The sequence below is a fragment of the Mus caroli genome, unplaced genomic scaffold (assembly GCF_978045245.1).
Source record: "Mus caroli unplaced genomic scaffold, Mus_caroli_1 scaffold_2, whole genome shotgun sequence".
Lineage (NCBI taxonomy): Eukaryota > Metazoa > Chordata > Mammalia > Rodentia > Muridae > Mus > Mus caroli.
In genome coordinates, this window is record NW_028227257.1 from 133,293,450 (window position 1) to 133,319,146 (window position 25,697).

Sequence of the window (25,697 nt, forward strand, 5' to 3'; positions counted from 1 at the left end):
TAAAGTTTTGACCTCAAATCCACTTATATGATATTCACTTACTCATTAGCTCATTAAGCATGATCTATATCTATTTAGTACCAACAACTGTAAACATTAAGTTTGGTGATCTTGGTGATGTTCAGTGTTCAGGTTTCTGTGTGTGTGTGTGTGTGTGTGTGTGTGTGTAGTTTTCTTTGGTTTTGTTTCTTTACTTTGTCACCCCATATCCTTCCTGTCTTCATTGTTTTCCTTGTCTCACTACAGAAAAGACTGTAAAAGAAGTAGAATGGTCTACAATAACAGGTGCTGCCTGTGGCTTGTGGTAATTTCTGTTTCAATGGCTATTTACAAGGACAAATACTAAAAACTAAAAAAAGTTTGCAGTGATCCAAGAGCTTCTTTCAAGTTGTTCTAATACCTATAGTGTTGCTCCCTGCATGTCTGCTTCATTGATAAAGTCGTCTTTAAAAAAGAAAATTGCTGCCTTTGGAAACTAAACCTCCTGTGCAACTCTGATGTCCTTTCTTTTCTCTGTATTCTCTTCTAAATATGAATGCAATACAGCAGCTTCTTGTTTTTTGTTTTGTTTTGTTTCGGTTTTGTAAATGTGTACATATCTAAATCATTTCCCATCCTTCACCTCTGTCTGCGTCCTCCATGACTTTCAATTCATGGCCTCTTTTGCTGTAGTTATTTTTGTAAGACACACACACGCATACACACACACACACACACACACACACACACAGAGAGAGAGAGAGAGAGAGAGAGAAATGTAACCTCATCTGTGTATGGTTTCAGGGATAACTATTTGGTATTAGATAACTAAATAGAGGTTCTTGGTAGGGGAAAACTGGTTCTTGCTTTAATTTTAATTAATTTTTAAATTTTAATTTTTAATTTCCCGAGGCTCTTCATCTAAGGGTAGGGTACTCTTAATTTTCCCCATCGACTTTAGCATGACACCTGTGTTATTATTAAGGTCTTTTTTTTTTTTAAATTATATAGTTGAGATTTTTTCTTTTTTTTTTTTTTTTTTTTTTTTTGTCACTGCAAAAGACACTTTATTAAGGCGAGAATAAAAGGGCCCAGAAGGGGAAAAATAGTTCTGATGATTTAAATCTTTTTTTCTTTTTTTTTTGTTGTATTTTTTTTAAATTAGGTATTTTCCTCAATTACATTTGCAATGCTATCCAAAAAGTCCCCAATACACTCCCCCCCAGTCCCCCACCCCACCCCCTTGGCCCTGGCATTCCCCTGTACCGGGGCATATAAAGTTGGCAAGTCCAATGGGCCTCTCTTTCCAGTGATGGCTGACTAGGCCATCTTTTGATACAAATGCAGCTAGAGTCAAGAGCTCTGGGGTACTGGTTAGTTCATAATAATGATCCACCTATGGGGTTGCAGTTCCCTTTAGCTCCTTGGGTACTTTCTCTAGCCCATTGGGGGCCCTGTGATCCATCCAATACCAGACTGTGATCATCCACTTCTGTGTTTGTTAGGCCCCGGCATTGTCTCACAAGAGACAGCTATATCTGGGTCCTTTCAGCAAAATCTTGCTAGTGTATGCAATGGTGTCAGCGTTTGGAAGCTGATTATGGAATGGATCCCTGGATATGGCAGTCTTTAGATGGTCCATCCTTTCATCACAGCTCCAAACTTTATCTCTGTAACTCTTTCCATGGGTGTTTTGTTCCCAATTCCAAGAAGGGGCAGTGTCCACACTTTGGTCTTCATTCTTCTTGAGTTTCATGGGTTTAACAAATTGTATCTTATATCTTGGGTATCCTAAGTTTTTTGGCTAATATCCACTTATCAGTGAGTACATATTGTGTGAGTTCCTTTGTGAATATGTTACCTCACTCAGGATGATGCCCTCCAGAGCCATCCATTTGCCTAGGAATTTCATAAATTCATTCCTTTTAATAGCTGAGTAGTACTCCATTGTGTAAATGTACCACATTTTCTGTATCCATTCCTCTGTTGAGGGGCATCTGGGTTCTTTCCAGCTTCTGGCTATTATAAATAAGGCTGCTATGAACATAGTGGAGCATGTGTCCTTCTTACCGGTTGGAACATCTTTTGGATATATGCCCAGGAGAGGTATTGCTGGATCCTCCTGTAGTACTATGTCCAATTTTCTGAGGAACCGCCAAACTGATTTCCAGAGTGGTTGTACCAGCTTGCAATCCCAACAACAATGAAGGAGTGTTCCTCTTTCTCCACATCCTCGCCAGCATCTGCTGTCACCTGAATTTTTGATTTTAGCCATTCTGATTGGTGTGAGGTGGAATCTCAGGGTTGTTTTGAGTTGCATTTCCCTGATGATTAAGGATGTTGAACATTTTTTCAGGTGCTTCTCTGCCATTCGGTATTCCTCAGGTGAGAATTCTTTGTTCAGTTCTGAGCCCCATTTGTTAACGGGGTTATTTGATTTTCTGGAGTCCACCTTCTTGAGTTCCTTATATATATTAGATATTAGTCCCCTATCTGATTTAGGATAGGTAAAGATCCTTTCCCAATCTGGTGGTGGTCTTTTTGTCTTATTGATGGTGTCTTTTGCCTTGCAGAAGCTTTGCAACTTTATGAGGTCCCATTTATCGATTCTCGATCTTACAGCACAAGCCATTGCTGTTCTATTCAGGAATTTTTCCCCTGTGCCCATATCTTTGAGGCTTTTCCCTACTTTCTCCTCTATAAGTTTCAGTGTCTCTGGTTTTACATGGAGTTCCTTAATCCACTTAGATTTGACCTTGGTACAAGGAGATAGGAATGGATCAATTCACATTCTTCTACATGATAACCGCCAGTTGTGCCAGCACCATTTGTTGAAAATGCTGTCTTTTTTCCACTGGATGGTTTTTTTTCCCTTGTCAAAGATCAAGTGACCATAGGTATGTGGGTTGATCTCAGGGTCTTCAATTCTGTTCCATTGGTCTACTTGTCTGTTGTTATACCAGTACCATGCAGTTTTTATCACAATTGCTCTGTAGTACAGCTTTAGGTCCAGCATTGTGATTCCGCCAGAGGTTCTTTTATCCTTGAGAAGAGTTTTTGCTATCCTGGTTTTTTGTTGTTCCAGATGAATTTGCAGATTGCCCTTTCTAATTCGTTGAAGAATTGAGTTGGAATTTTGATGGGGATTTCATTGAATCTATAGATTGCTTTTGGTAAGATAGCCATTTTTACAATGTTGATCCTGCCAAACCATGAGCATGGGAGGTTTTCCATCTTCTGAGATCTTCTTTAATTTCTTTCTTCAGGGACTTGAAGTTCTTGTCATACAGATCTTTCACTTCCTTAGTTAGAGTCACACCAAGGTATTTTATATTGTTTGTGACTATTGAGAAGGGTGTTGTTTCCCTAATTTCCTTCTCTGCCTGTTTATCCTTTGTGTACATAAAGGCCATTGACTTGCTTGAGTTAATTTTATATCCAGCTACTTCACCAAAGCTATTTATCAGGCTTAGGAGTTCTCTGGTGGAATTTTTAGGGTCACTTATGTATACTATCATATCATCTGCAAAAAGTGATATTTTGACTTCTTCTTTTCCGATTTGTATCCCCTTGGTCTCCTTTTGTTGTCTAATATCTCTGGCTAGGACTTCAAGTACAATGTTGAATAGGTAGGGAGAGAGTGGGCAGCCTTGTCTAGTCCCTGATTTTAGTGGGATTGCTTCCAGCTTCTCACCATTTACTTAGATGTTGGCTACTGGTTTGCTGTATATTGCTTTTATCATTGTTAAGTATGGGCCTTGAATTCCTGATCTTTCCAAGACTTTTATCATGAATGGGTGTTGGATTTTGTCAAATGCTTTTTCAGCATCTAACGAGATGATCATGTGGTTTTTGTCTTTGAGTTTGTTTATATAATGAATTACATTGATGGATTTTCATATATTGAACCTTCCTTGCATCCCTGGGATGAAACCTACTTGGTCAGGATGGATGATTGTTTTGATGTGTTATTGAATTCGGTTAGCGAGAACTTTATTGAGGATTTTTGCATCAATATTCATAAGGGAAATTGGTCTGAAGTTCTCTATTTTTGTTGGGTCTTTATGTGGTTTAGGTATCAGAGTAATTGTGGCTTCATAGAGTGAGTTGGGTAGAGTACCTTCTGATTGTATTTTGTGGAATAGTTTGTGAAGAACTGGGATTAGATCTTCTTTGAAGGTTTGATAGAACTCTGCACTAAACCCATCTGGTCCTGGGCTTTTCTTGGTTGGGAGACTATTAATGACTGCTTCTATTTTTTAGGGGATATGGGTCTGTTTAGATCATTAACCTGATCTTGATTTAACTTTGGTACCTGGTATCTGTCTAGAAACTTGTCCATTTCATCCAGGTTCTCCAGTTTTGTTGAGTATAGACTTTTGTAGAAGGATCTGATGGTGTTTTGGATTTCTTCAGGGTCTGTTGTTATGTCTCCCTTTTCATTTCTGAATTTGTTAATTAGAATACTTTCCCTATGCCCTCTAGTGAGTCTGGCTAAGGGTTTATCTATCTTGTTGATTTTCTCAAAGAACCAGCTCCTCGATTGGTTGATTCTTTGAATTGTTCTTCTTGTTTCCACTTGGTTGATTTCACCCCTGAGTTTGATTATTTCTTGCTGTCTACTCCTCTTGGGTGAATTTGCTTCCTTTCATTCTAGAGCTTTTAGGTGTGTTGTCAAGCTGCTAATGTGTGCTCTCCCTAGTTTCTTTTTGGAGGCACTCAGAGCTATGAGTTTTCCTCTTAGAAATGCTTTCAATGTGTCCCATAAGTTTGGGTATGTTGTGGCTTCATTTTCACTAAACTCCAGAAAGTCCTTAATTTCTTTCTTTATTCCTTCCTTGACCAAGGTATCATTGAGAAAAGTGTTGTTTAGTTTCCACGTGTGTGTTGGATTTCTATTATTTATTTTGTTATTGAAGATCAGTCTTAGTCCATGGTGATCTGATAGGGTGCATGGGACAATTTCAATATTTTTGTATATGTTGAGGCTTATTTTGTGACCAATTATGTGGTCAATTTTGGAGAATGTACCGTGAGGTGCTGAGAAGAAGGTATATCCTTTTGTTTTAGGATAAAATGTTCTGTAGATATCTGTCAGATCCATTTGTTTCATAACCTATGTTAGTTTCACTGTGTCCCTGTTTAGTTTCTGTTTCCATGATCTGTCCATTGGTGAAAGGGTGAAAGTGGTGTGTTGAAGTCTCCCACTATTATTGTGTGAGGTGCGATGTGTGCTTTGAGCTTTACTAAAGTATCTTTAATGAATGAGGCTGCCCTTGTATGTGGAGCATAGATATTCAGAATTGATAGTTCCTCTTGGAGGATTTTACCTTTGATGAGAATAAAGTGCCCTTCCTTGTCTTTTTTGATGACTTTGGGTTGGAAGTCAATCTTATCAGATATTATAATGGCTACTCCAGCTTGTTTCTTCCCACCATTTGCTTGGAAAATTGTTTTCCAGCCTTTCATTCTGAGGTAGTGTCTATCTTTTTCTCTGAGATAAGTTTCCTGTAAGCAGCAAAATGTTGGGTCCTGTTTCTGTAGCCAGCCTGTTAGTCTAAGTCTTTTTATTGGGGAGTTGAGTCCATTGATATTAAGAGATATTAGGGAGAAGTAATTGTCGCTTCCTTTTATTTTTGTTGTTAGAGTTGGTGTTCTGTTTTTGTGGCTGTCTTCTTTTAGGTTTGTTGAGGGATTACCTTCTTGCTTTTTCTAGGACGTGGTTTCTGTCCTTGTATTGGTTTTTTTCTGTTATTATCCTTTGAAGTGCTGGATTCGTGGAAAGATAATGTGTGAATTTGGTTTTATCGTGGAATACTTTGGTTTCTCCATCTATGGTAATTGAGAGTTTGGCTGGGTATAGTAGCCTGGGCTGGAAATTGTGTTTTCTTAGTTTCTGTATAACATCTGTCCAGGCCCTTCTGGCTTTCATAGTCTCTGGTGAAAAATCCAGTGTAATTCTGATAGGCTTGCCTTTATATGTTACTTGAGCTTTTTCCCTTACTGCTTTTAGTATTCTATCTTTATTTAGTGCATTTGTTGTTCTGATTATTATGTGTCAGGAGGAATTTCTTTTCTGGTCCAGTCTATTTGGAGTTCTGTAAGCTTCTTCTATGTTCATGGGCATCTCTTTCTTTAGGTTTGGGTAGTTTTCTTCTATAATTTTGTTGAAGATATTTGCTGGTCCTTTGAGTTGAAAATCTTCATTCTCATCTACTCCTATTATCATTAGGTTTGGTCTTCTCATTTTGTCCTGGATTTCCTGGATGTTTTGAGTTAGGATCTTTTTGGATTTTGTATTTTCTTTGATTGTCGTGCCAATGTTCTCTATGGAGTCTTCTGCACCTGAGATTCTCTCTTCCATCTCTTGTATTCTGTTGCTGATGCTCGTATCTATGGTTCCAGATTTCTTTCCTAGTGTTTCTATCTCCAGTGTTGCCTCAATTTGGGTTTTCTTCATTGTCTCTACTTCCCTTTTTAGGTCTTGGATGGTTTTATTCAATTCCATCACCTGTTTGGTCTGGTTTTCCTGCAATTCTTTAATGGATTTTTTTGCTTCCTCTTTAATGTCTTCTACCTGTTTAGCAGTGTTCTCCTGTATTTCTTTAAGTGTGTTTTTCAAGTCCTTCTTGATGTCCTCTACCATCATCATGAGATATGCTTTTAGATCTGGGTCTAGCTTTTCCAATGTGTTGGGGTGCCCTGGACTGGGCGAAGTGGGAGTGCTGGGTTCTGATGATGGTGAGTGATCTTGGTTTCTGTTAGTAAGATTCTTACGTTTACCTTTTGCCATCTGGTAATCTCTGGGGTTAGTTGTTGTCATTGTCACTGTTTAAAGATTGGAGCAGACTCTGTGTTCCACTCACCAGAAGTCTCAAAATCCTGTGGCGGGTGTTGTGGGTAGCTGGCGGGTGTCAGCCGTCCCTGCGCTCTAGCTACCCCTGTGCTGGTCAGACGGGAAGAGGCTTGTGGCCCTACTCAGGCCGGATTTCTCAAGATTTTTTGGAAGTAACTTTCTTGTTCCATATAAAAATATTATCTCTCAAAAGAATTCCTTGTCTTCTGGGTATTAATTAAAATCTTTCTGATCTTCCTTTTAGTGTTTCATGAACTATACGTGTAGTATCTTTTAGACATATTAATTGGACTGTCCATGATCAGCTGTTACCTTGCAATTTGACCAGTTTTCTGAAACGTTGTAGATCTTCTGCCAAACAATATCACTGTTGAGAGGTGCAAGCTTCACTTATCTGTGGGTATAAGAATAAATATTTAGAATGCATTTAGAAATTATGTTACTTTAGCAAATTTTCAATACCTGGCTCTCCTCAAGGTTCATCGGCTTCACCAACCACAGGTATTTGGCTGTGGTTATAAAACCAAGCATGTTCTTTTGCTGTTGGGTAGGCACTAAATCTACTTAGAAACTGTTGGCCACCAGAAAGATACATAAACCACTATTGCAAAACTGGCACATCTTACTGTGATAATCATTTAGCATCATAATCGTTAGCATCATAAATGGTCTAGACTACCTCACTTTTTATGTTTTAGAGATATTTAGATTTTTTGTATATTATGAGAATATAGTATAATAAGATATTTTTCTTTTTTTTTCTTCTTTCAAATCCTCCCATGTAACAATTTCCATTGTTCCCTTTCAAATTTATGGTATATATATATGTGTGTGTGTGTGTGTGTGTGTGTGTGTGTGTGTGAGTATGTATGTATGTGTACATACATATACATGTGTGTGTAAAGTTTTACATATAATGTTATACACACATGTTGTACATGTATGATGCAACTTTGCCTAGCGTATTTAGTCACTCTGTCATATAGTCCTTAGAGAGGAAGTTTGTGTCACATCCAGCTTGATTCCTTTAAGTACTATGTTCAAAATGCATGGTGTGTTCCACAGTAGAGGCTTATTTTCATCTTCTTCTAAGTTTATTCCTATTTTAAGGTTTGGAAATTTCAGAGTAAATTATTTAGTTCATGATGATGAAAACTTTCTAATCAGAGTTCACAAGGATTCTGTTTAATGTTTATAGATGACATGTTTAACATCAACATTTTATAATTCATGAAGTCATCATAAGTAGTTCTCTTTGAGGTAGTCATTCTTTATTTTGAATTTTGCCAAAAGACTCCAATGCACAAAAATCTTAAATTTGTCCCAGTCAGATTATACTATGAAATAAAATTGGGATTTGTTTAGAGACGGTTTAACTCCAAACTGCACCCTTCTTTTGAAAGGAATTTTAGTTATAAGGAGATTTAAATGAGATTAAAATGAGAGATATACAAAAAGATCATAAAATCAAAAAGTGGAAATTTTGAAGTCACAAGAGAGTAGCAAAGTTATTTTATGGAAGAGTTAAAAGCTAAATTTAGCTCTGCGATTTCTAACGAGCAGAAAGGAAAACATGAAGAATTAGACAGCTCTTATATTCTACAGTGCAGCAAAGGGAACCCAGAACTTACTTAGAAAAAGAGACTATTTCTAGTATGAACTAAAAATAGATTTATATCAGAAATATCTTTTCATAAAAGATATGCCTCATAAAACTTTTGCAGATTATGTGGAAATTCTACTTCTATTGTAATGGTGTGTAATAAGACAAATATAATAATGAAGCCACAAAATTCTTATGGACATGGGAAGTAAAATACTATTTATTAACATACTGTCATAATTCTATTTCTCTTAATTCATTGACCATAGATTTTGAAAACATATTGCCTTCGCAAATTTTACTTTTTTGTTTTCTAATTCAAAAATAGCTTATCTTACCATATGCATTTTAAATAGATTTATTATAGGTTTTTTACCAACAGTTTAATGTATATATAAAAATATAATGCATATATATGCATTTTATTTATATGTATACATATTTTTTGCCTATTGGTGCTTTCAGTCTGGGTTAAAGAAACTTTCTTTTCTTTCTTTCTTTTTTATTAATCATTCTATTTGCTTATATTTCAAATCTTATCCCCCTTCCCAATATGCTTTCTATGAGCCCCCCACCCCTGACCCCTCTGCTTTGCCTCTGAAAGAGTGCTCCCCCCACCCACCCACCAACTTCTCTGGCCTCTCTTCTCTGGGGCATCAGGCCTCCATAGGATCAAGAGCCTCCCACTGATGCCAGATGAGACTCTTAGTCCTGTAGCAGGAACCATGGGCCAGCACATGTATACTCCTTGGTTGGTGATTCAATCCCTGGGAATTCTAAGGCATCTGGTTAATAGATAACTATTGTTCCTCATCTGTGGTAGCAATCCCCTTCAGCTCCTTCAGTTCTTCCCCTAACTCTTCCATTGGGGTCTCTGAGATAAATCTTTTAAATATTAATATTCACAGTGCCATAAATTTTAAATGTATCCATTAGAATTTAATCATTACAATAATTCAATTACTAATAGAGTCATATTTAAAAATTAATATAGTTTTAATTTTTCAAAAATATACATATGTGTATACACACACATATATATGTATATATGTATATATGTAACATATATATATATATATATATATATATATATATATATATATATATGCAAGCTGCTCAATCTATATAATATTACTTGTATGTATATGGTTCCAGGGCAGAACATTTGGTATTGCATGCTTGATTGGAGAAATATTTCCTGAAGAAGATTATTTCTTGCCATCCATCACTGATTAGTTGTCTGTAGTCACATGTGTAGAGGTGGGGTGTGACCTTCCCCAAGCCCTGAGAAGGCTAAATAAACCTTAAGTGCTCAACAGAGTTGGACCTTAACCACCCAGGTGGAGTCATCCTCTTTGCTGCACCTGCAATTTCCTATAGGAGTAGGCTGCCCGCTGAGCTTGCTTTGCAACACAATCCAGCTGAAACAAAGGATGGGATCCTAGGGTTTTCCCTATATAAATGCAGTACTGAAAATTAAACTCTGAGCCTTGATCAGAAACTTTTGTCTTGGCTTCATCCTTCATCCTTTTCCATTTTCAGTCTCCCTTTCAGTTAGACCCAGTTCATCCATTGCTGCTAGAAGGCTCTAGTGGGGCCCTATGAGATTTCCCCCTTTTTGATTGTACATCTATTTGTGTCATCATTGTTCAGGTCTCACTGAAGCAGCCACATTTTTGAGACTTCTTGACTGTAGCTTCCCTGACGTTTCCCACAGGAGACATGCCCCTCTCGTTGTTGAAGAATTTCATCTAATCTTTGGACTCTTCCCTGAAGTTCTGGTACAGGAGTTGTGTTGTAGATGTATCAGTTGGGTCAAAGTCTCATAGATTATTTTTCTCTACATTTTTATTGGCTGTAGTTTTCTACAATGGTTGTCAAAAAAAACTTTATGAGGTGTGAGGGCAATATTTATCTATTTATCTATGAGTATGCATGGATATATATTTTGAATGCAATTTCAAATTATTCTATCTGGTTAAAGGCAGTTATATATTCTTCCCCAAGACCTATGACCTCACTTGCCCACTATAAGTTCAGTAGGTTTCCATTATCAGGCATGTTTGGGTTTTTTTTTGGGGGGGTTGTTTTTTTGGGGTTTTGTTTGTTTGTTTGTTTTGTTTTTGTTTTCATTTTTGTTTTTGTTTTTGTTTTTTTTCTATTTGAGCAGTCCAATCTAAGTCTTGAATTCAATTTGAGGACTGTTGGTTAACTCCAAGATACGTGTGACATTATTGCACTCTTAGAGCTACTATACTATATTTAGTGATTGTAACTCTAAGGCCACATAACTGTGCATGTCTATTGGTTGCTTCCTCCTAGAAGCTTCTTTGGCACCTATTTGACACAATGAAAAATAGTACTCAGGGAGGAGGCTTAATTGTCAGCTCCAGATGTGATATTTTGTGTACTATGCATTGTGTACATTTGTCTTCAGCAAGAGGAGATTCTTTTGAAACTCTGAGGGGCAACTAAAGGCAGCATACATACCCTATGCTTTGTGAGTCTCTTAGACTTCTTTGATGAAAAAAACTTGAAGTGGAACTTCTTATGCCTGATATTGTGATTTTTCTTAGATACTCTAGGTTTCTTGGTGAGTTGAGGAGGAAAGTTTTTGTTGGGATCAGGAAATTGCCACATAAACCACTCAAACACCAACCTAAGTCAAATACGGATGGTTTATTTAATGTCACACCTAAGATTGATTGGTAAAGACCACAGGTCAAAGTTGGGAGCTAACTGTGACTTTGAGTTAAGATGCTATAAGACTTTTAAGTTTAAATTACACATATATCTGTGCCAAGTTATTTCACCAATCAAGACGTAGGGATAGAGGTTTCCTTAGAAACATTTCTTTGGGGCAGTGAACCATGTCACCAGACAGAAGAACCAGTAAAGTAGTAGGAAATTTCAGAACCCCAGGAAAACTCAGAATTGAGAATGGCAGGAGTTCAGACTAGCTTCCGGTCAGATCCATGGCCTGGAACATGTGACCATAACACCTCACTAAGAAGAACATTGACAACTGGTCATGTAACATAGAACTTAGAGTTCTCCATGATAATAAGGGGTCTATAGAGGCCCTGAGTGTTTAGCCAATGAGTCTCTCTTCCTATGCATCCCTTCTTGCAAAAGGTATTTAATCTCTAGTTCACCCTAATAAGTCATATGCACACTCATCTGCCATTAATAAAACGGTTTGGACAAACAAGGTTTGTCTCCTTCACCAAAGACTACTGTTGGTGGAGGGCTTTATCATACAAAGCCATGCCTAACCTGAAGAAGGCCCCTACTCACTTCAGGCATTTACCCTGAGATAAGCCAAATCTGCTGCATGCTCCCTCCCCCAATACCCCATACTGTGGGGCTCATAGCAGGCACATGTTCCCTGTCTCCAACTCCTTGAGTGCTCCAGCAGTGTCTGTGTGCACAGGAGGACGGGAGCACCAATTCTCAACTCCTTGAGATTCTCAGAGTTGTCTGCATGCCCAGGAGTTTGAGAACCACAGACTTTGTCAGAGCCTTTTCTGTTTCTCACTAAAGAAACACAGTCTGGAACCCCTATCTTAGACTGACTTTTGCCTCCACTGAGCTGCATATTGGCAGTGTTCCAACATGTCAGTGGTGAGGTGGAAACTCAGAACCACACATGTCTTTGTTTTACACTTATCTGGGGGACTTGTCTTGTCTAGCATTCATGTCTTAACTTGTCAACCAGGATGATAGTTACCTACATACATTTCTATCTACCAAGTAGGATGCCAGTCCCAAGAGAGGTTTTGGGAACTTAAACTTTACTTACTCAAAATGAAGGTCTTATTCCAAATAGTTCTTATATTGATGCAGGTGCTTTTCTTATGTTGGGGTCTATCCCAGGGACAGCTTATAAAAGCAAGCAGTATAAGAGCTTAGACACAGGTGCAGGAAGTGCTTTTGAATGATTGGTTCTGGTCTAAGATTATTGTGGGTAACTATAGAAAGCAGTTCTATAGTCTTCCATCATGATTGGTTTCCAAGGACACAGAATATAACAGCATATGTAATGAACTTCAGGATGAGTAAGTTTCTTAGTAACAGTAGAGACAACACATGAGAGTTTCCTTATAATAATAGTAACATCACAAAATGGCAGGCCCACCAGTTATCAGTTACCCAGGTTAATATTCCATCTAGGCCTTAATATTTTAACTAAGTCTTAGCACATTCCATGTATTATATATGTACATATGCATAGACTTCGATGTATTAGATGTAATTTTAGGTATATAGTTATAATATTGTTTGTATTAGTCTCTAGGCAGAGAACTTATGGAACTTCTCTCTATATTAAGAGAATTTCCTCTAATGACTTAGAGTCTGTAGTCAAATAACCCAGCAATGAGCAGCTGTGAATGGGAAGTCAAAAAATCTAGTAGTTGTTCAGTGCCACAAGGCCAGTTGTTTCAGCTGGTCTTCTTTATAAGCTGGAATCCTTCAGAAGTAGGTTCCAAGAATATCCTCTGTGGGTCTAGATTGGTAGAAAGATATTGTTTAAATTTGGCTTTGTTATGGAATATCTTGGTTTGTCCATCTATGATGACTGAGAATTTTGCTGGGTATAGTAGCCTGGGCTAGTATTTATGTCCTTTTTGGGTCTGCATGTCATATGTCCAGGATTTTCTGACTTTTAGAGTTTCTGTTGAGAAGTCTGATATAATTCTTATAGGTCTGCATTTATATGTTACTTGGTCTTTTTCTCTTACTGCTTTTAATATTCTTTCTTTGTTCTGTGCATTTAGTGTTTTGATTATTATGTGACTGGATGATTTTTTTTTCTGGTCAAATATATTTGGTATTCTGTAGTTTTCTTGTATGTTTATGGTCATCTCATCTTTTCTTTACATTAAGAAAGATTTCTTCTATGATTTTGTTGAAGATTTTTTTTGCCCTTTGAACTAGGAATTTTTGTTCTTTTCTATTCCTATTATTCCTATCTTTGGTGCCTTGATTGTGTTCCAAATTTCCTGGATGTTTTGGGGGAGGAGCTTTTAACATTTTGTGTTTTCTTTGACTGTTGTGTCAATATCTTCTATGGTATGTTTTACACATGAGATTCTCTCTTCTATAACTTCTATTCTGTTGTTGATGCTTGGGTCTGTATCTGTACCAGGTTTTCCATCTCCAAAGTTGCCTCCATATTTGATTTCTTTATTATTTCTATTTCTGATTTTTGGTCTTGGACCACTTTTGTTCAATTCCTTCACCTGTTTGATCATGTTTTCCTGTATTTCTTTAAGGGGTTTCTTTGTTTCTTCTTTAAGGCCTACCTGTTTGCCTATGTTTTCCTGTATTTCCTTAAATGAATTATTTTTACCCACCTTAAACGCCTGTATTGTCCTCACAAGATGGGCTTTTAGGTCAACATCTTTCTTTTCAGGTTCGTTAGGGTATCCAGGGCTTGCTGTGGTAGGAGCTCTGGTTTCTGATGATGCCCAATTACATGGGATTCTGTTGTTTATGTCCTTACGCTGGCCTCTTGGCATATCATTATCTCTGGTGTTAACTCTTAAGACTGCCTCCTTGATGATAGGTAGAGCTCTGTGACATGGGTTAGAGCAGGCCTTCTGGAAGACAGCCTGTGCTGCATCTGGTTTGGGGAGAACTCCTACATTTCGGTTATAACAGGCATTAAGATACATCAAGATATAACAGGACTCAAGAGTCCCTGGGTTAGGACAATGCTCCCATGACTTGGTTATGACAGATGTCCTGAGAGACAGGTAGGCTGTGTCTCTGGTTATGCTAGACTACCTGGGAACACAGCAGGTTGTAGGATATGGGAAAGGAGAAGCTATACTGATCTACTGTGACAGAGATAGACACCTATATTTCTGGTTATGGCAGATCTCTTGGTAGGCCTGCACACTGTGGGGTGGGAAGAGAGGCAAGCACACTTATGTGGCCTGGTGGAGGTGTAGACTGGAAGGGAGATGGGGTTTGTGCAGATGGGAGGGGGTCACATATCTGCTGGGCTCCATGGGAGGTCTGAGCTGGAGTGGTTATTTGGTCAGGATTCTCACCCATGTCATTGGTTATGGCAAATCTCCTGGAGACCTACAGACTATGAGGTGGGGAAAGGGACAGACTTGCTTATCTGGCCCAGTGGAGGTGTAGAGCATAAGGGAGGAATATTTTGAGACATTTCAGGAACCGTTTTCCTTTTTCTTTTGATAGTTATATGTCAGGCCCCAAGCTAATGTTTTGAATGGGACCCTCTTTGTTAAACTTTGCTTTACTGCTTGTTTGTTTGCATTGGGGTTTTAGTTTGTTTATTTGTTTTATTCTTTTATATTTTGGACATCAATGCTTTATCAGATGTATGGCTGCCAAGGAATGTTCTGTGGGCTCCCTCATAACTCAAAGGATTGTTTCTGTAGCTGAGTAGACACTTTGTAGTTTTATGATATCAACCATCAGTTTCTGGCCTCAATTCTGGGGCAAATAGAGTTCTATTCAGGAAATTCCTTCATAAACCTCTATCATGTAGGGTACTGCCTGCTTTCTTCAAGTAGTTTCAGCATTTCACGTTAAAATGTTTGAAGCATTTGTGGTAAATTAGTTGGAAAAGGTTATTGAGTTTCACCAAATTTCATCTTTTTTCTACATGTGAAAATGAAGATTTCCCAACACCATATTTAAAATGTAATTTTTTTCCTCCATTCAACTTCAATATCGATTTTATTTCCATTTCAGAGAAAGATTCAACAATCTTCCATCTGGCCCTCCTTGATATGTGACTTATTTTGGTCTGTGCATTATAGAGTGGTTGACTTATAAGTGAGTACATGCCAAGCATTTCCTATTGGGTCTGGGTTACCTCACTCAAGATGATATATCAATACCATCCAGTTTTTAATATGATTGCTCTGTAGTAAAGCTTTAGGTTCAGAAGTGTGGAAGAAGGCCTGGAGAAGGAAGTAGGTAACTGTGGGAATATTGTCAGTTATAGGGAGAGCAGGGAAGAGAGAATAGAAATTGGCAGTAGGAGGGTACATTTCTAGGATGTGCCAAAGACCTGGGGCAGGGTTGGGGAGGCACCGGAGTCTAGGTGGACCACTCTAGCTGAGACTCCTAGCAGTGGAGGGTATAGATCCTGAAGAGGCTAGTTTTTATAGCCAAGAAGAAATCACAGGGAAGGGATAAGGACAGTAATCTACCCACAATTCTTTGACCAAAATGCATCCTGCCTACAAGATGTGCAGGAGCAAATACAGATCAAAGAAAGATGGAATGGCAAGTAATGACTGATCCAAATTGACACTCATCCCATGGGCAAAAACTAATCCCTGTCATTGTTAATGATACACAATATTCTTTTTTTTTAATTAGGTATTTTCTTCATTTACGTTTCAAATGCTATCCCAAAAGTCCCCCAGACAGTCCCCCCACTCCCCAACCCACCCACTCCCAATTCTTGGCCCTGGCGTTCCTCCGAACTGAGGAATATAAAGTTTGCAAGACCAAGGGGCTTCTTTTCCCAATGATGGCTGACTAGACCATCTTCTGATACATAGGCAGCTAGAGACATGAGCCCCAGGGGTACTGGTTAGTTCATATTGTTGTTCCCCCTATAGAGTTGCAGACCCCTTTAGCTCCTTGGGTACTTTCCTTAGCTCCTCCATTGGGGGCCCTGTGGTCCATTAAATAGCTGATTGGGAGCTTCCACTTCTGTGTTTGCCAGGTCCCGGCATAGCCTCACAAGAGACAGCTAGCTATATCTGGGTTCTTTCCAGTTTCTGGCTATTATAAATAAGGCTGCTATGAACATAGTGGAAATTGTGACCTTCTTACCAGTTGGAACATCTTCTGGATATATGCCCAGGAGAGGTATTGCTGTATCCTCCGGTAGTACTATGTCCAATTTTCTGAGGAACCGCCAGACTGATTTCCAGAGTGGTTGTACAAGCTTGCAATCCCACCAACAATGGAGGAGTGTTCCTCTTTCTCCACATCCTCACCAGCATCTGTTGTCACCTGAATTTTTTTATCTTACTCATTCTGAATGGTATGAGGTGGAATCTCAGGTTGTTTTGATTTGCATTTCCCTGATGATTAAAGATGCTGAACTTTTAGCAATCTACAGATTCAATGCAATCCTCATCAAAATTCCAACTCAATTCTTCAATGAATTAGAAAGGGCAATTTGCAAATTCATCTGGCATAAAAAAAAAACCTAGTGTCTTAGTCAGGATTTCTATTCCTGCACAAACATCATGACCAAGAAGCAAGTTGGGGAGGAAAGGGTTTATTTGGTTTACACTTCCATGCTGCTGTTCATCACCAAGGAAGTCAGGACCAGAACTGAAGCAGGTCAGAAAGCAGGAGATGACACAGAGGCCATGGTTTGCCTCCCCTGGCTTGCTCAGCCTGCTCTCTTATAGAACCAAGACTACCAGCCCAGATATGATCCCACCCACAAGGGGCCTTTCCCCCTTGATCACTAATTGACAAAATGCCTTACAGTTGGATCTCATGGAGGCATTTCCTCAACTGAAACTCCTTTCTCTGTGATAACTCCAGCTGTGTCAAGTTGACACACAAAACCAGTGAATACACCTAAGATAGCAAAACCTCTTCTCAATGATAAAAGAACCTCTGGTGGAATCACCATGCCTGACCTAAAACTGTACTACAGAGCAATTGTGATAAAAACTGCATGGTACTGGTATAGTGACAGACAAGTAGACCAATGGAATAGAATTGAAGACCCAGAAATGAACCCACATACCTATGGTCACTTGATATTTGACAAGGGAGCTGAAATCATCCAGTGGAGAAAAGACAGCATGTTCAACAAATGGTGCTGGCACAACTGGCGGTTATCATGTAGAAGAATACGAATTGATCCATTCCTATCTCCTTGTACTAAGGTCAGATCTAAGTGGATCAAGGAACTCCACATAAAACCAGAGACAGTGAAACTTATAGAGGAGAAAGTGGGGGAAAGCCTCAAAGATATGGGCACAGGGGTAAAATTCCTGAATAGAACAGCAATGGCTTGTGCTGTTTTATCGAGAATCAACAAATGGGACCTCATAAAATTACAAAGCTTCTGTAAGGCAAAACACCATCAATAAGACAAAAAGGCCACCAACAGATTGGGAAAGGATCTTTACCAATCCTAAATCAGATAGGGGACTAATATCCAATATATATAAAGAACTCAAGAATGTGGACTCCAGAAAATCAAATAACCCCATTAAGAAAATGGGGCTCAGAGCTAAACAAAGAATTCTCACCTGAGGAATACCGAATGGCTGAGGTACTCAATATTCTTATACACAGGAACCTATCATATGTGTCCTATGATCCCTGAAACTATTAATGATACTGCCATGCTTTCAGCCAAGAGCCTATTGTAAGTGTTCTCTTAGAGGCTGTAACTAGCAGTCAATTGAAACATAATCAGAAACCCACAACTGAATATTAGTTGGAGATTGGGGAGTATTGTGGAAGAATTGAGGGATGGGCTGAGGGACCCAAAAAGGTCAAGGACTCAACAGGAAGACCATCAAAATTAAATAACATGGACATTTGGGGCCTCCCAGAGACTGAACCATGAACCAAAAAGGGAACCAGCTCCCTCCCCCAGATATGTAGCAGATATTCAGCTTGGTCTTCATGAGGTTCCTGCAAAACTGGAGCTGGGGCTTCCATGAATTTGTTGCCTGCCTATGGATTCTCTTCTAACAGGGCCAACCTTTTTAGCCTAAGTGAGAGTTGATGGGCTTAATCTTACAGTGACTTGAAGTGGTGATAGTACTGGTGCGGGCTCTCCCCTTTCTCAGAGGAGAATAGAATGGGGTAATGGGGAATGATCTCCTAGAAGGGGTGCTGATATTGGGGTATAAAATGAATAAATAAATTTTTAAAAATAACTTTTTCCATTGTGTGTTCTTGGAAAACTTTTCAGAAGTTAAATTGTTATTGTTAAATGTATGCCATATCATATGTGGTTGTTCAAATTTTCTGCATTTGTCTGCAAATGTGTTTTAAGTTATTTCTATTGTTGTCATGCTTTAACATATCTTGAGATTTGGAATGGCATTTCCTCCTGCATTGTTGTGTCACTCAGAATTGTTTTTGTTTCCTGGGTTCATTTATGGTTAAATTTGAATCTTAGGATAGTTCCCTCTAGTTCTATGAAGGATGATATGGGAATTTTGACTGATATTGCACTGAATGTGTAAATGGTTTTTATAAAATGGCCACTTTCACAATATTTATTCTATCATTTTATAAACATGGTCTGTCATTTAATTTTATAATGCCTATCACTTTCTTTCAAGATCGAAAGGTTTTATTGTAGAGATTTTTACCTCCTCAGTTGCTTTGGGTTCTTCCTGTATATTTAATTTTATTAAAGCTCATGTGAATGAGAATATGCCCATGACATATTTTCTGTGATACTGTTGTTCATAAAATTTATTGATTTTAAAAGTAATTTTGTACGTTCCTATATTGCTGATCATCCTTTATAGTTCTTGAAATTAATTATAGGAATTTTGGGGATGTCTTATTTCTTCTCTCACATCATCTGTAAATAAGAATAGCTTGGCTTCTTTTATTCCTAGTTGTAATCCATTAATTCCCTACTCTTCTTGTTATTGTCCCAGCTAGTTGTTTGAGTACAATATCCAGAAATACCTCTGCTGGGCATATATCCAGAAGATGTTCCAACCGGTAAGAAGGACACATGCTCCACTATGTTCATAGGAGCCTTATTTATAATAGCCAGAAGCTGGAAAGAACCCAGATGCCCCTCAACAGAGGAATGGATACAGAAAATGTGGTACATTTACACAATGGAGTACTACTCAGCTATTAAAAGGAATGAATTTATGAAATTCCTAGGCAAATGGATAGACCTGGAGGGAATCATCCTGAGTGAGGTAACCCAATCACAAAGGAACTCACACAATATTTACTCACTGAGAAGTGGATATTAGCCCAGAAACTTAGAATACCCAAGATATAAGATACAATTTGCTAAACGCATGAAACTCAAGAATAATGAAGACCAAAGTGTGGACACTTTGCCCCTTCTTAGAATTGGGAACAAAACACCCATGGAAGGAGTTACAGAGACAAAATTTGGAAGTGTGATGAAAGGATGGACGATCTAAAGACTGCCATATCCAGGGATCCATCCCATAATCAGCTTCCAAACACTGACACCATTGCATACACTAGCAAGATTGTGCTGATAGGACCCAGATATAGGTGTCTCTTGTGAGACAAGGCCGGGGCCTAGCAAACACAGAAGTGGATGCTCACATTCAGCTATTGGATGGATCACAGGGCCCCCAATGGAGGAGCTAGAGAAAGTACCCAAGAAGCTAAAGGGATCTGCAACCCTATAGGTGGAACAACATTATGAAATAACCAGTATCCCAGAGCTCTTGACTCTAGCTGCATTTGTATCAAAAGATGGCCTAGTCGGCCATCACTGGAAAGAGAGGCCCATTGGACTTGCAAACTTTATATGCCCCAGTACAGGGGAATGCCAGGGCCAAAAAGTGGGAGTGGGTGGGTAGGGGATTTGGGGGGGGGAGTGTATTGGGGACTTTTTGGATAGTATTGGAAATGTAAATGAGGAAAATACCTAATTAAAAAAATGAAAAAAAAAAAAAGAAAATGTGAAAGTGGACAGCTTTACTTAATTCTCATTTAAGTGGAATTACTTTAGATAATTGTCTGTTTAGGATATGTTGATATTGGTTTCTTACATATCAATTTGACTATGTTGAAGTATGTTTCCTCCAATTCTACTCAGGCTAGGAGTTTTACCATGAAGTTGTTCTGTATTTTCTCAAAGGTTTTCTTTCTTTCTTTTCTGTATTAATTGAGATGAACATGTGATTTTTGTATATAAGTACATTTATGTGAGTTATTATATTTACTAATTTGTAAACGTTGAAACATCCCTAGAATATAGCCAGCTTGGACATGGTTGGTAGTTTTCTTGATGCATGACTGCATTCTGAATTCAATTTGCATGCTTTCTATTGAGAGTTTTCTAATCTATGGTCAACATGGAAGTATGCTATAATGTAATACACTATAGCTCTACTTTTTTACTGAATATTTAGCTGGTGTACTGGTTAGTTTTGTGTCAACTTGACACAGCTGGAGTCATCACAGAGAAAGGAACTTCAGTTGAGGAAATGCCTCCATGAGATCCAACTATAAGGCATTTTCTCAATTAGTGATCAAGGGGGAAAGGCCCCTTGTGGGTGGGACCATCTCTGGGCTGGTAGTCTTGGGTTCTATAAGAGAGCAGGCTGAGCAAGCCAGGGGAAGCAAGCCAGTAAAGAACATCCATCCATGGCCTCTGCATCAGCTCCTGCTTTCTGACCTGCTTGAGTTTCAGTCCTGACTTCCTTGGTGATGAACAGCAGTATGGAAGTGTAAGCCGAATAAACCCTTTCCTCCCCAACTTGCTTCTTGGTCATGATGTTTGTGCAGGAATAGAAACCCTGACTAAGACACCTGGTTTTGGTGTTAGAATAATACTGACTATATGGGAGTTTTGGCTTGATCCTTCTCTTTCTAATTTTTAAAAATAATGTTTTAAAGGACTGGCTGGAGATCTTTGGAAGTATAGTATAATTGTGCTATGAATTCATCTGGGCCTGGAGTGAGTTGTTATACACAAACACACACACACACACACACAAAGAAACACACACACAATGGAAAGTTTTATTACTGCTTCCAACTTCTCATTGTTATGTTTCTACCTTAGGTTTTGAACTCTCTTGGATTAATTTTTGTGGTTTGGGCAGATCTATAAATTTGTCCATTTTATTGTGATTTTATAATTTTATGGACCACAGCTTTTGTGGTCCACTCACAAGACTTCTGGTGAGTGGTGGTTCTTGGGACTTCTGGTGAGTGGAACACAGCTTCTGCTCCAATCCAATTGCGCGTGGGACCTGAGACTGCATTAGTTAGGGAAGCAGAAAACCGGCCTGAGTGGGGCCACAAGCCTCTTCCGGTCTGACCCATGCAGGGGTAGCTAGGGCACAGGGTCGGCTGACACCCGCCAGCTATCCACGACACCCGCCACAGGATTTTGAAACTTCTGGTGAGTGGAATACAGCTTCTGCTCCAGTCCAATCACGCAGGACCTGAGACTGCTTTGGTTGGGGAGGCAGAAAACCGGCCTGAGTAGAGCCACAAGCCTCTTCCGGCCTGACCTGCACTGGGGTAGCTAGGGAGCAGGGTCGGCTGACACTCACCAGCTACCCACAACACCTGCCACAGGATCTTGGGACTTCTGGTGAGTGGAACACAGCTTCTGCTGAGACTGCATTAGTTAGGGAAGTAGAAAACCAGCCTGGCAGCCGGAGGACAGTGGTCCGCCCTGCATGGGAGCGCCATCTTGGTTCCGGGACTCCCCCGAACTTAGGAACTTAGTCTGCACAGGTAAGAGTGAGCACCACAGAGGCAGACAGCTTCTGGGAAAGACGGGAGCCACAGAGCCGCTGAGGCAGCACCCTTTTGGGCCGCAGACATCCGGCACCCTCCCAGTCAGAGGACAGTGGTCCACCCTGCACAGGAGCGCCATCTTGGCTCCTGGACTCCCCCAAACTTAGGAACTTAGTCTGCACAGGTGAGAGTGTACACCACAGATGCAGACAGCTTCTGGGGCAGGATGGAGCCACAGAGCCGATGAGGCAGCACCCTTTTGGGGCCACAGACATCGGCACCCTCCCAGCCAGAAGACAGTGGTCTGCCCTGCACGGGAGCCCTCTGTCTCAGGAGCAGGGAGCGCCATCTTGGATCCAGGACTCCTCCGAACTTAGAAACTTAGTCTGCACAGGTGAGAGTGTGCACCACAGAAGCTGACAGCTTCTGTGACCTGAGAAAGCAACACAGCATCTGGGAAAGGTCCTGTTTTGAGCCTTCTTCTTCGGCCAGGAGGAGGTCCAAACACCAGATATCTGTACACCTTCCCTTTAAGAGGAGAGCTTGTCAGCAGAGAGTGCTCTAACCACTGAAACTCAGAGGAGAGAGCCTGTCTCCCAGGTCTGCTGAGAGACAGTAATCAGAATCACCAGAAGAACAATCTCTAAACAGAGACAACTATAACAACTCCAGAGATTACCAGATGGCGAGAGGTAAACGTAAGAATCTTACTAACAGAAACCAAGACCGCCCACCATCATCAGAACCCAGCACTCCCACTTCCCCAGTCCAGGGCACCCCAACACACCAGAAAAGCTAGACCTGGATTTAAAAGCATATCTCATGATGATGGTAGAGGACATCAAGAAGGACTTTAATAACTCACTTAAAGAATTAGAGGAGAACATGGCTAAAGAGTTACAAGTCCTTAAAGAAAAACAGGATAACACAATCAAACAGGTAGAAGTCCTTAAAGAAAAACAGGAAAACACATCCAAACAGATGATGGAAATGAACAAAACCGTACTAGACCTAAAAAGAAAAGTAGACACAATAAAGAAAACCCAAAATGAGGCAACACTGGAGATAGAAACCCTAGGAAAGAAATCTGGAACCATAGATGTGAGCATCAGCAACAGAATACAAGAGATGGAAGAGAGAATCTCAGGTGCAGAAGATTCCATAGAGAACATCTGCACAACAATCAAGGAAAATGGAAAATGCAAAAAGATCCTAACTCAAAACATCCAAGAAATACAGGACACAATGAGAAGACCAAACCTACGGATAATAGGAGTGGATGAGAATGAAGATTTTCAACTCAAAGGGCCAGCAAACATCTTCAACAAAATTATAGAAGAAAACTTCCCAAATCTAAAGAAAGAGATGCCCATGAACATACAAGAAGCCTACAGAACTCCAAATAGACTGGACCAGAAAAGAAATACCTCCCGACACATAATAATCAGAACAACAAATGCTCTAAATAAAGATAGAATACTAAAAACAGTAAGAGAAAAAGGCCAAGTAACATATAAAGGCAAGCCTATCAGAATTACACCAGATTTTTCACCAGAGACTATGAAAGCCAGAAGATTCTGGACGGATGTTATACAGACACTAAAAGAACACAAACTCCAGCCCAGGCTACTATACCCAGCCAAACTCTCAATTAACATAGTTGGAGAAACCAAAGTATTCCACGACAAAACCAAATTCACCCATTATCTCTCCACGAATCCAGCCCTTCAAAGGATAATAACAGAAAAAAACCAATACAAGGACAGGAACCACGCCCTAGAAACAACAAGAAGGTAATCCCTCAACAAACCTAAAAGAAGACAGCCACAAGAACAGAATGCCAAATTTAACAACAAAAATAACAGGAAACAACAATTACTTTTCCTTAATAACTCTTAATATCAATGGACTCAACTCCCTGATAAAAAGACATAGACTAACACACTGGCTACACAAACAACACCCAACATTTTGCTGCTTACAGGAAACTCATCTCAGAGAAAAAGATAGACACTACCTCAGAATGAAAGGCTGGAAAACAATTTTCCAAGCAAATGGTATGAAGAAACAAGCTGGAGTAGCCATTCTAATATCTGATAAGATTGACTTCCAACCCAAAGTCATTAAAAAAGACAGGGAGGGACACTTCATACTCATCAAAGGTAAAATCCTCCAAGAGGAACTATCAATCCTGAATATCTATGCTCCAAATACAGAGGCAGCCACATTCATTAAAGAAACTTTAGTAAAGGTCAAAGCACACATTGCACCTCATACAATAATAGTGGGAGACTTCAACACACCACTTTCACCAATGGACAGATCATGGAAACAGAAACTAAACATGGACACAGTGAAACTAACAGAAGTTATGAATCAAATGGATCTGGCAGATATCTACAGAAGATTCTATCGTAAAACAAAAGGATATACCTTCTTCTCAGCACCTCATGGTACCTTCTCCAAAATTGACCACATAATTGGTCACAAAACAGGCCTCAACAGATACAAAAATATTGAAATTGTCCCATGCATCCTATCAGATCACCATGGACTAAGGCTGATCTTCAATAACAAAATAAATAATAGAAAGCCAACATTCACGTGGAAACTGAACAACACTCTTCTCAATGATACCTTGGTCAAGGAAGGAATAAAGAAAGAAATTAAGGACTTTTTAGAGTTCAATGAAAATGAAGCCACAACATACCCAAACTTATGGGACACTATGAAAGCATTTCTAAGAAGAAAACTCATAGCTCTGAGTGCCTCCAAAAGGAAACTAGAGAGAGCACACATTAGCAGCGTGACAACACACCTAAAAGCACTAGAACAAAAAGATGCAAATTCACCCAAGAGGAGTAGATGGCAGGAAATAATCAAACTCAGGGGCGAAATCAACCAAGTGGAAACAAGAAAAACTATTCAAAGAATCAATCAATCAAGGAGCTGGTTCTTTGAGAAAATCAACAAGATAGATAAACACTTAGCCAGACTCACTAGAGGGCACAGGGAAAGCATTCTAATTAACAAAATCAGAAATGAAAAAGGAGACATAACAATAGATCCTGAAGACATCCAAAACACCATCAGATCCTTCTACCAAAGGGTATACTCAACAAAACTGGAGAACCTGAATGAAATGGAGAAGTTCCTAGGCAGATACCAGGTACCAAAGTTGAATCAAGATCAGGTTAATGATCTAAACAGCCCTATATCCCCCAAAGAAATAGAAGCAGTCATTAATAGTCTCCCAACCAAAAAAAGCCCAGAACCAGATGGGTTTAGTGCAGAGTTCTATCAGACCTTCAAAGAAGATCTAATCCCAGTTCTTCACAAACTATTCCACAAAATAGAAACAGAAGGTACTCTACCCAACTCATTCTATGAAGCCACAATTACTCTGATACCTAAACCACAAAAAGACCCAACAAAGATAGAAAACTTCAGACCAATATCCCTTATGAATATTGATGCAAAAATCCTCAATAAAGTTCTTGCTAACCGAATCCAAGAACACATCAAAACAATCATCCATCCTGACCAAGTAGGTTTCATCCCAGGGATGCAGGGATGGTTCAATATACGGAAATCCATCAACGTAATCCAGTATATAAACAAACTCAAAGACAAAAACCACATGGTCATCTTGTTAGATGCAGAAAAAGCATTTGACAAGATCCAACACCCATTCATGATAAAAGTCTTGGAAAGATCAGGAATTCAAGGCCCATACCTAAACATAATAAAAGCAATCTACAGCAAACCAGTAGCCAACATCAAAAG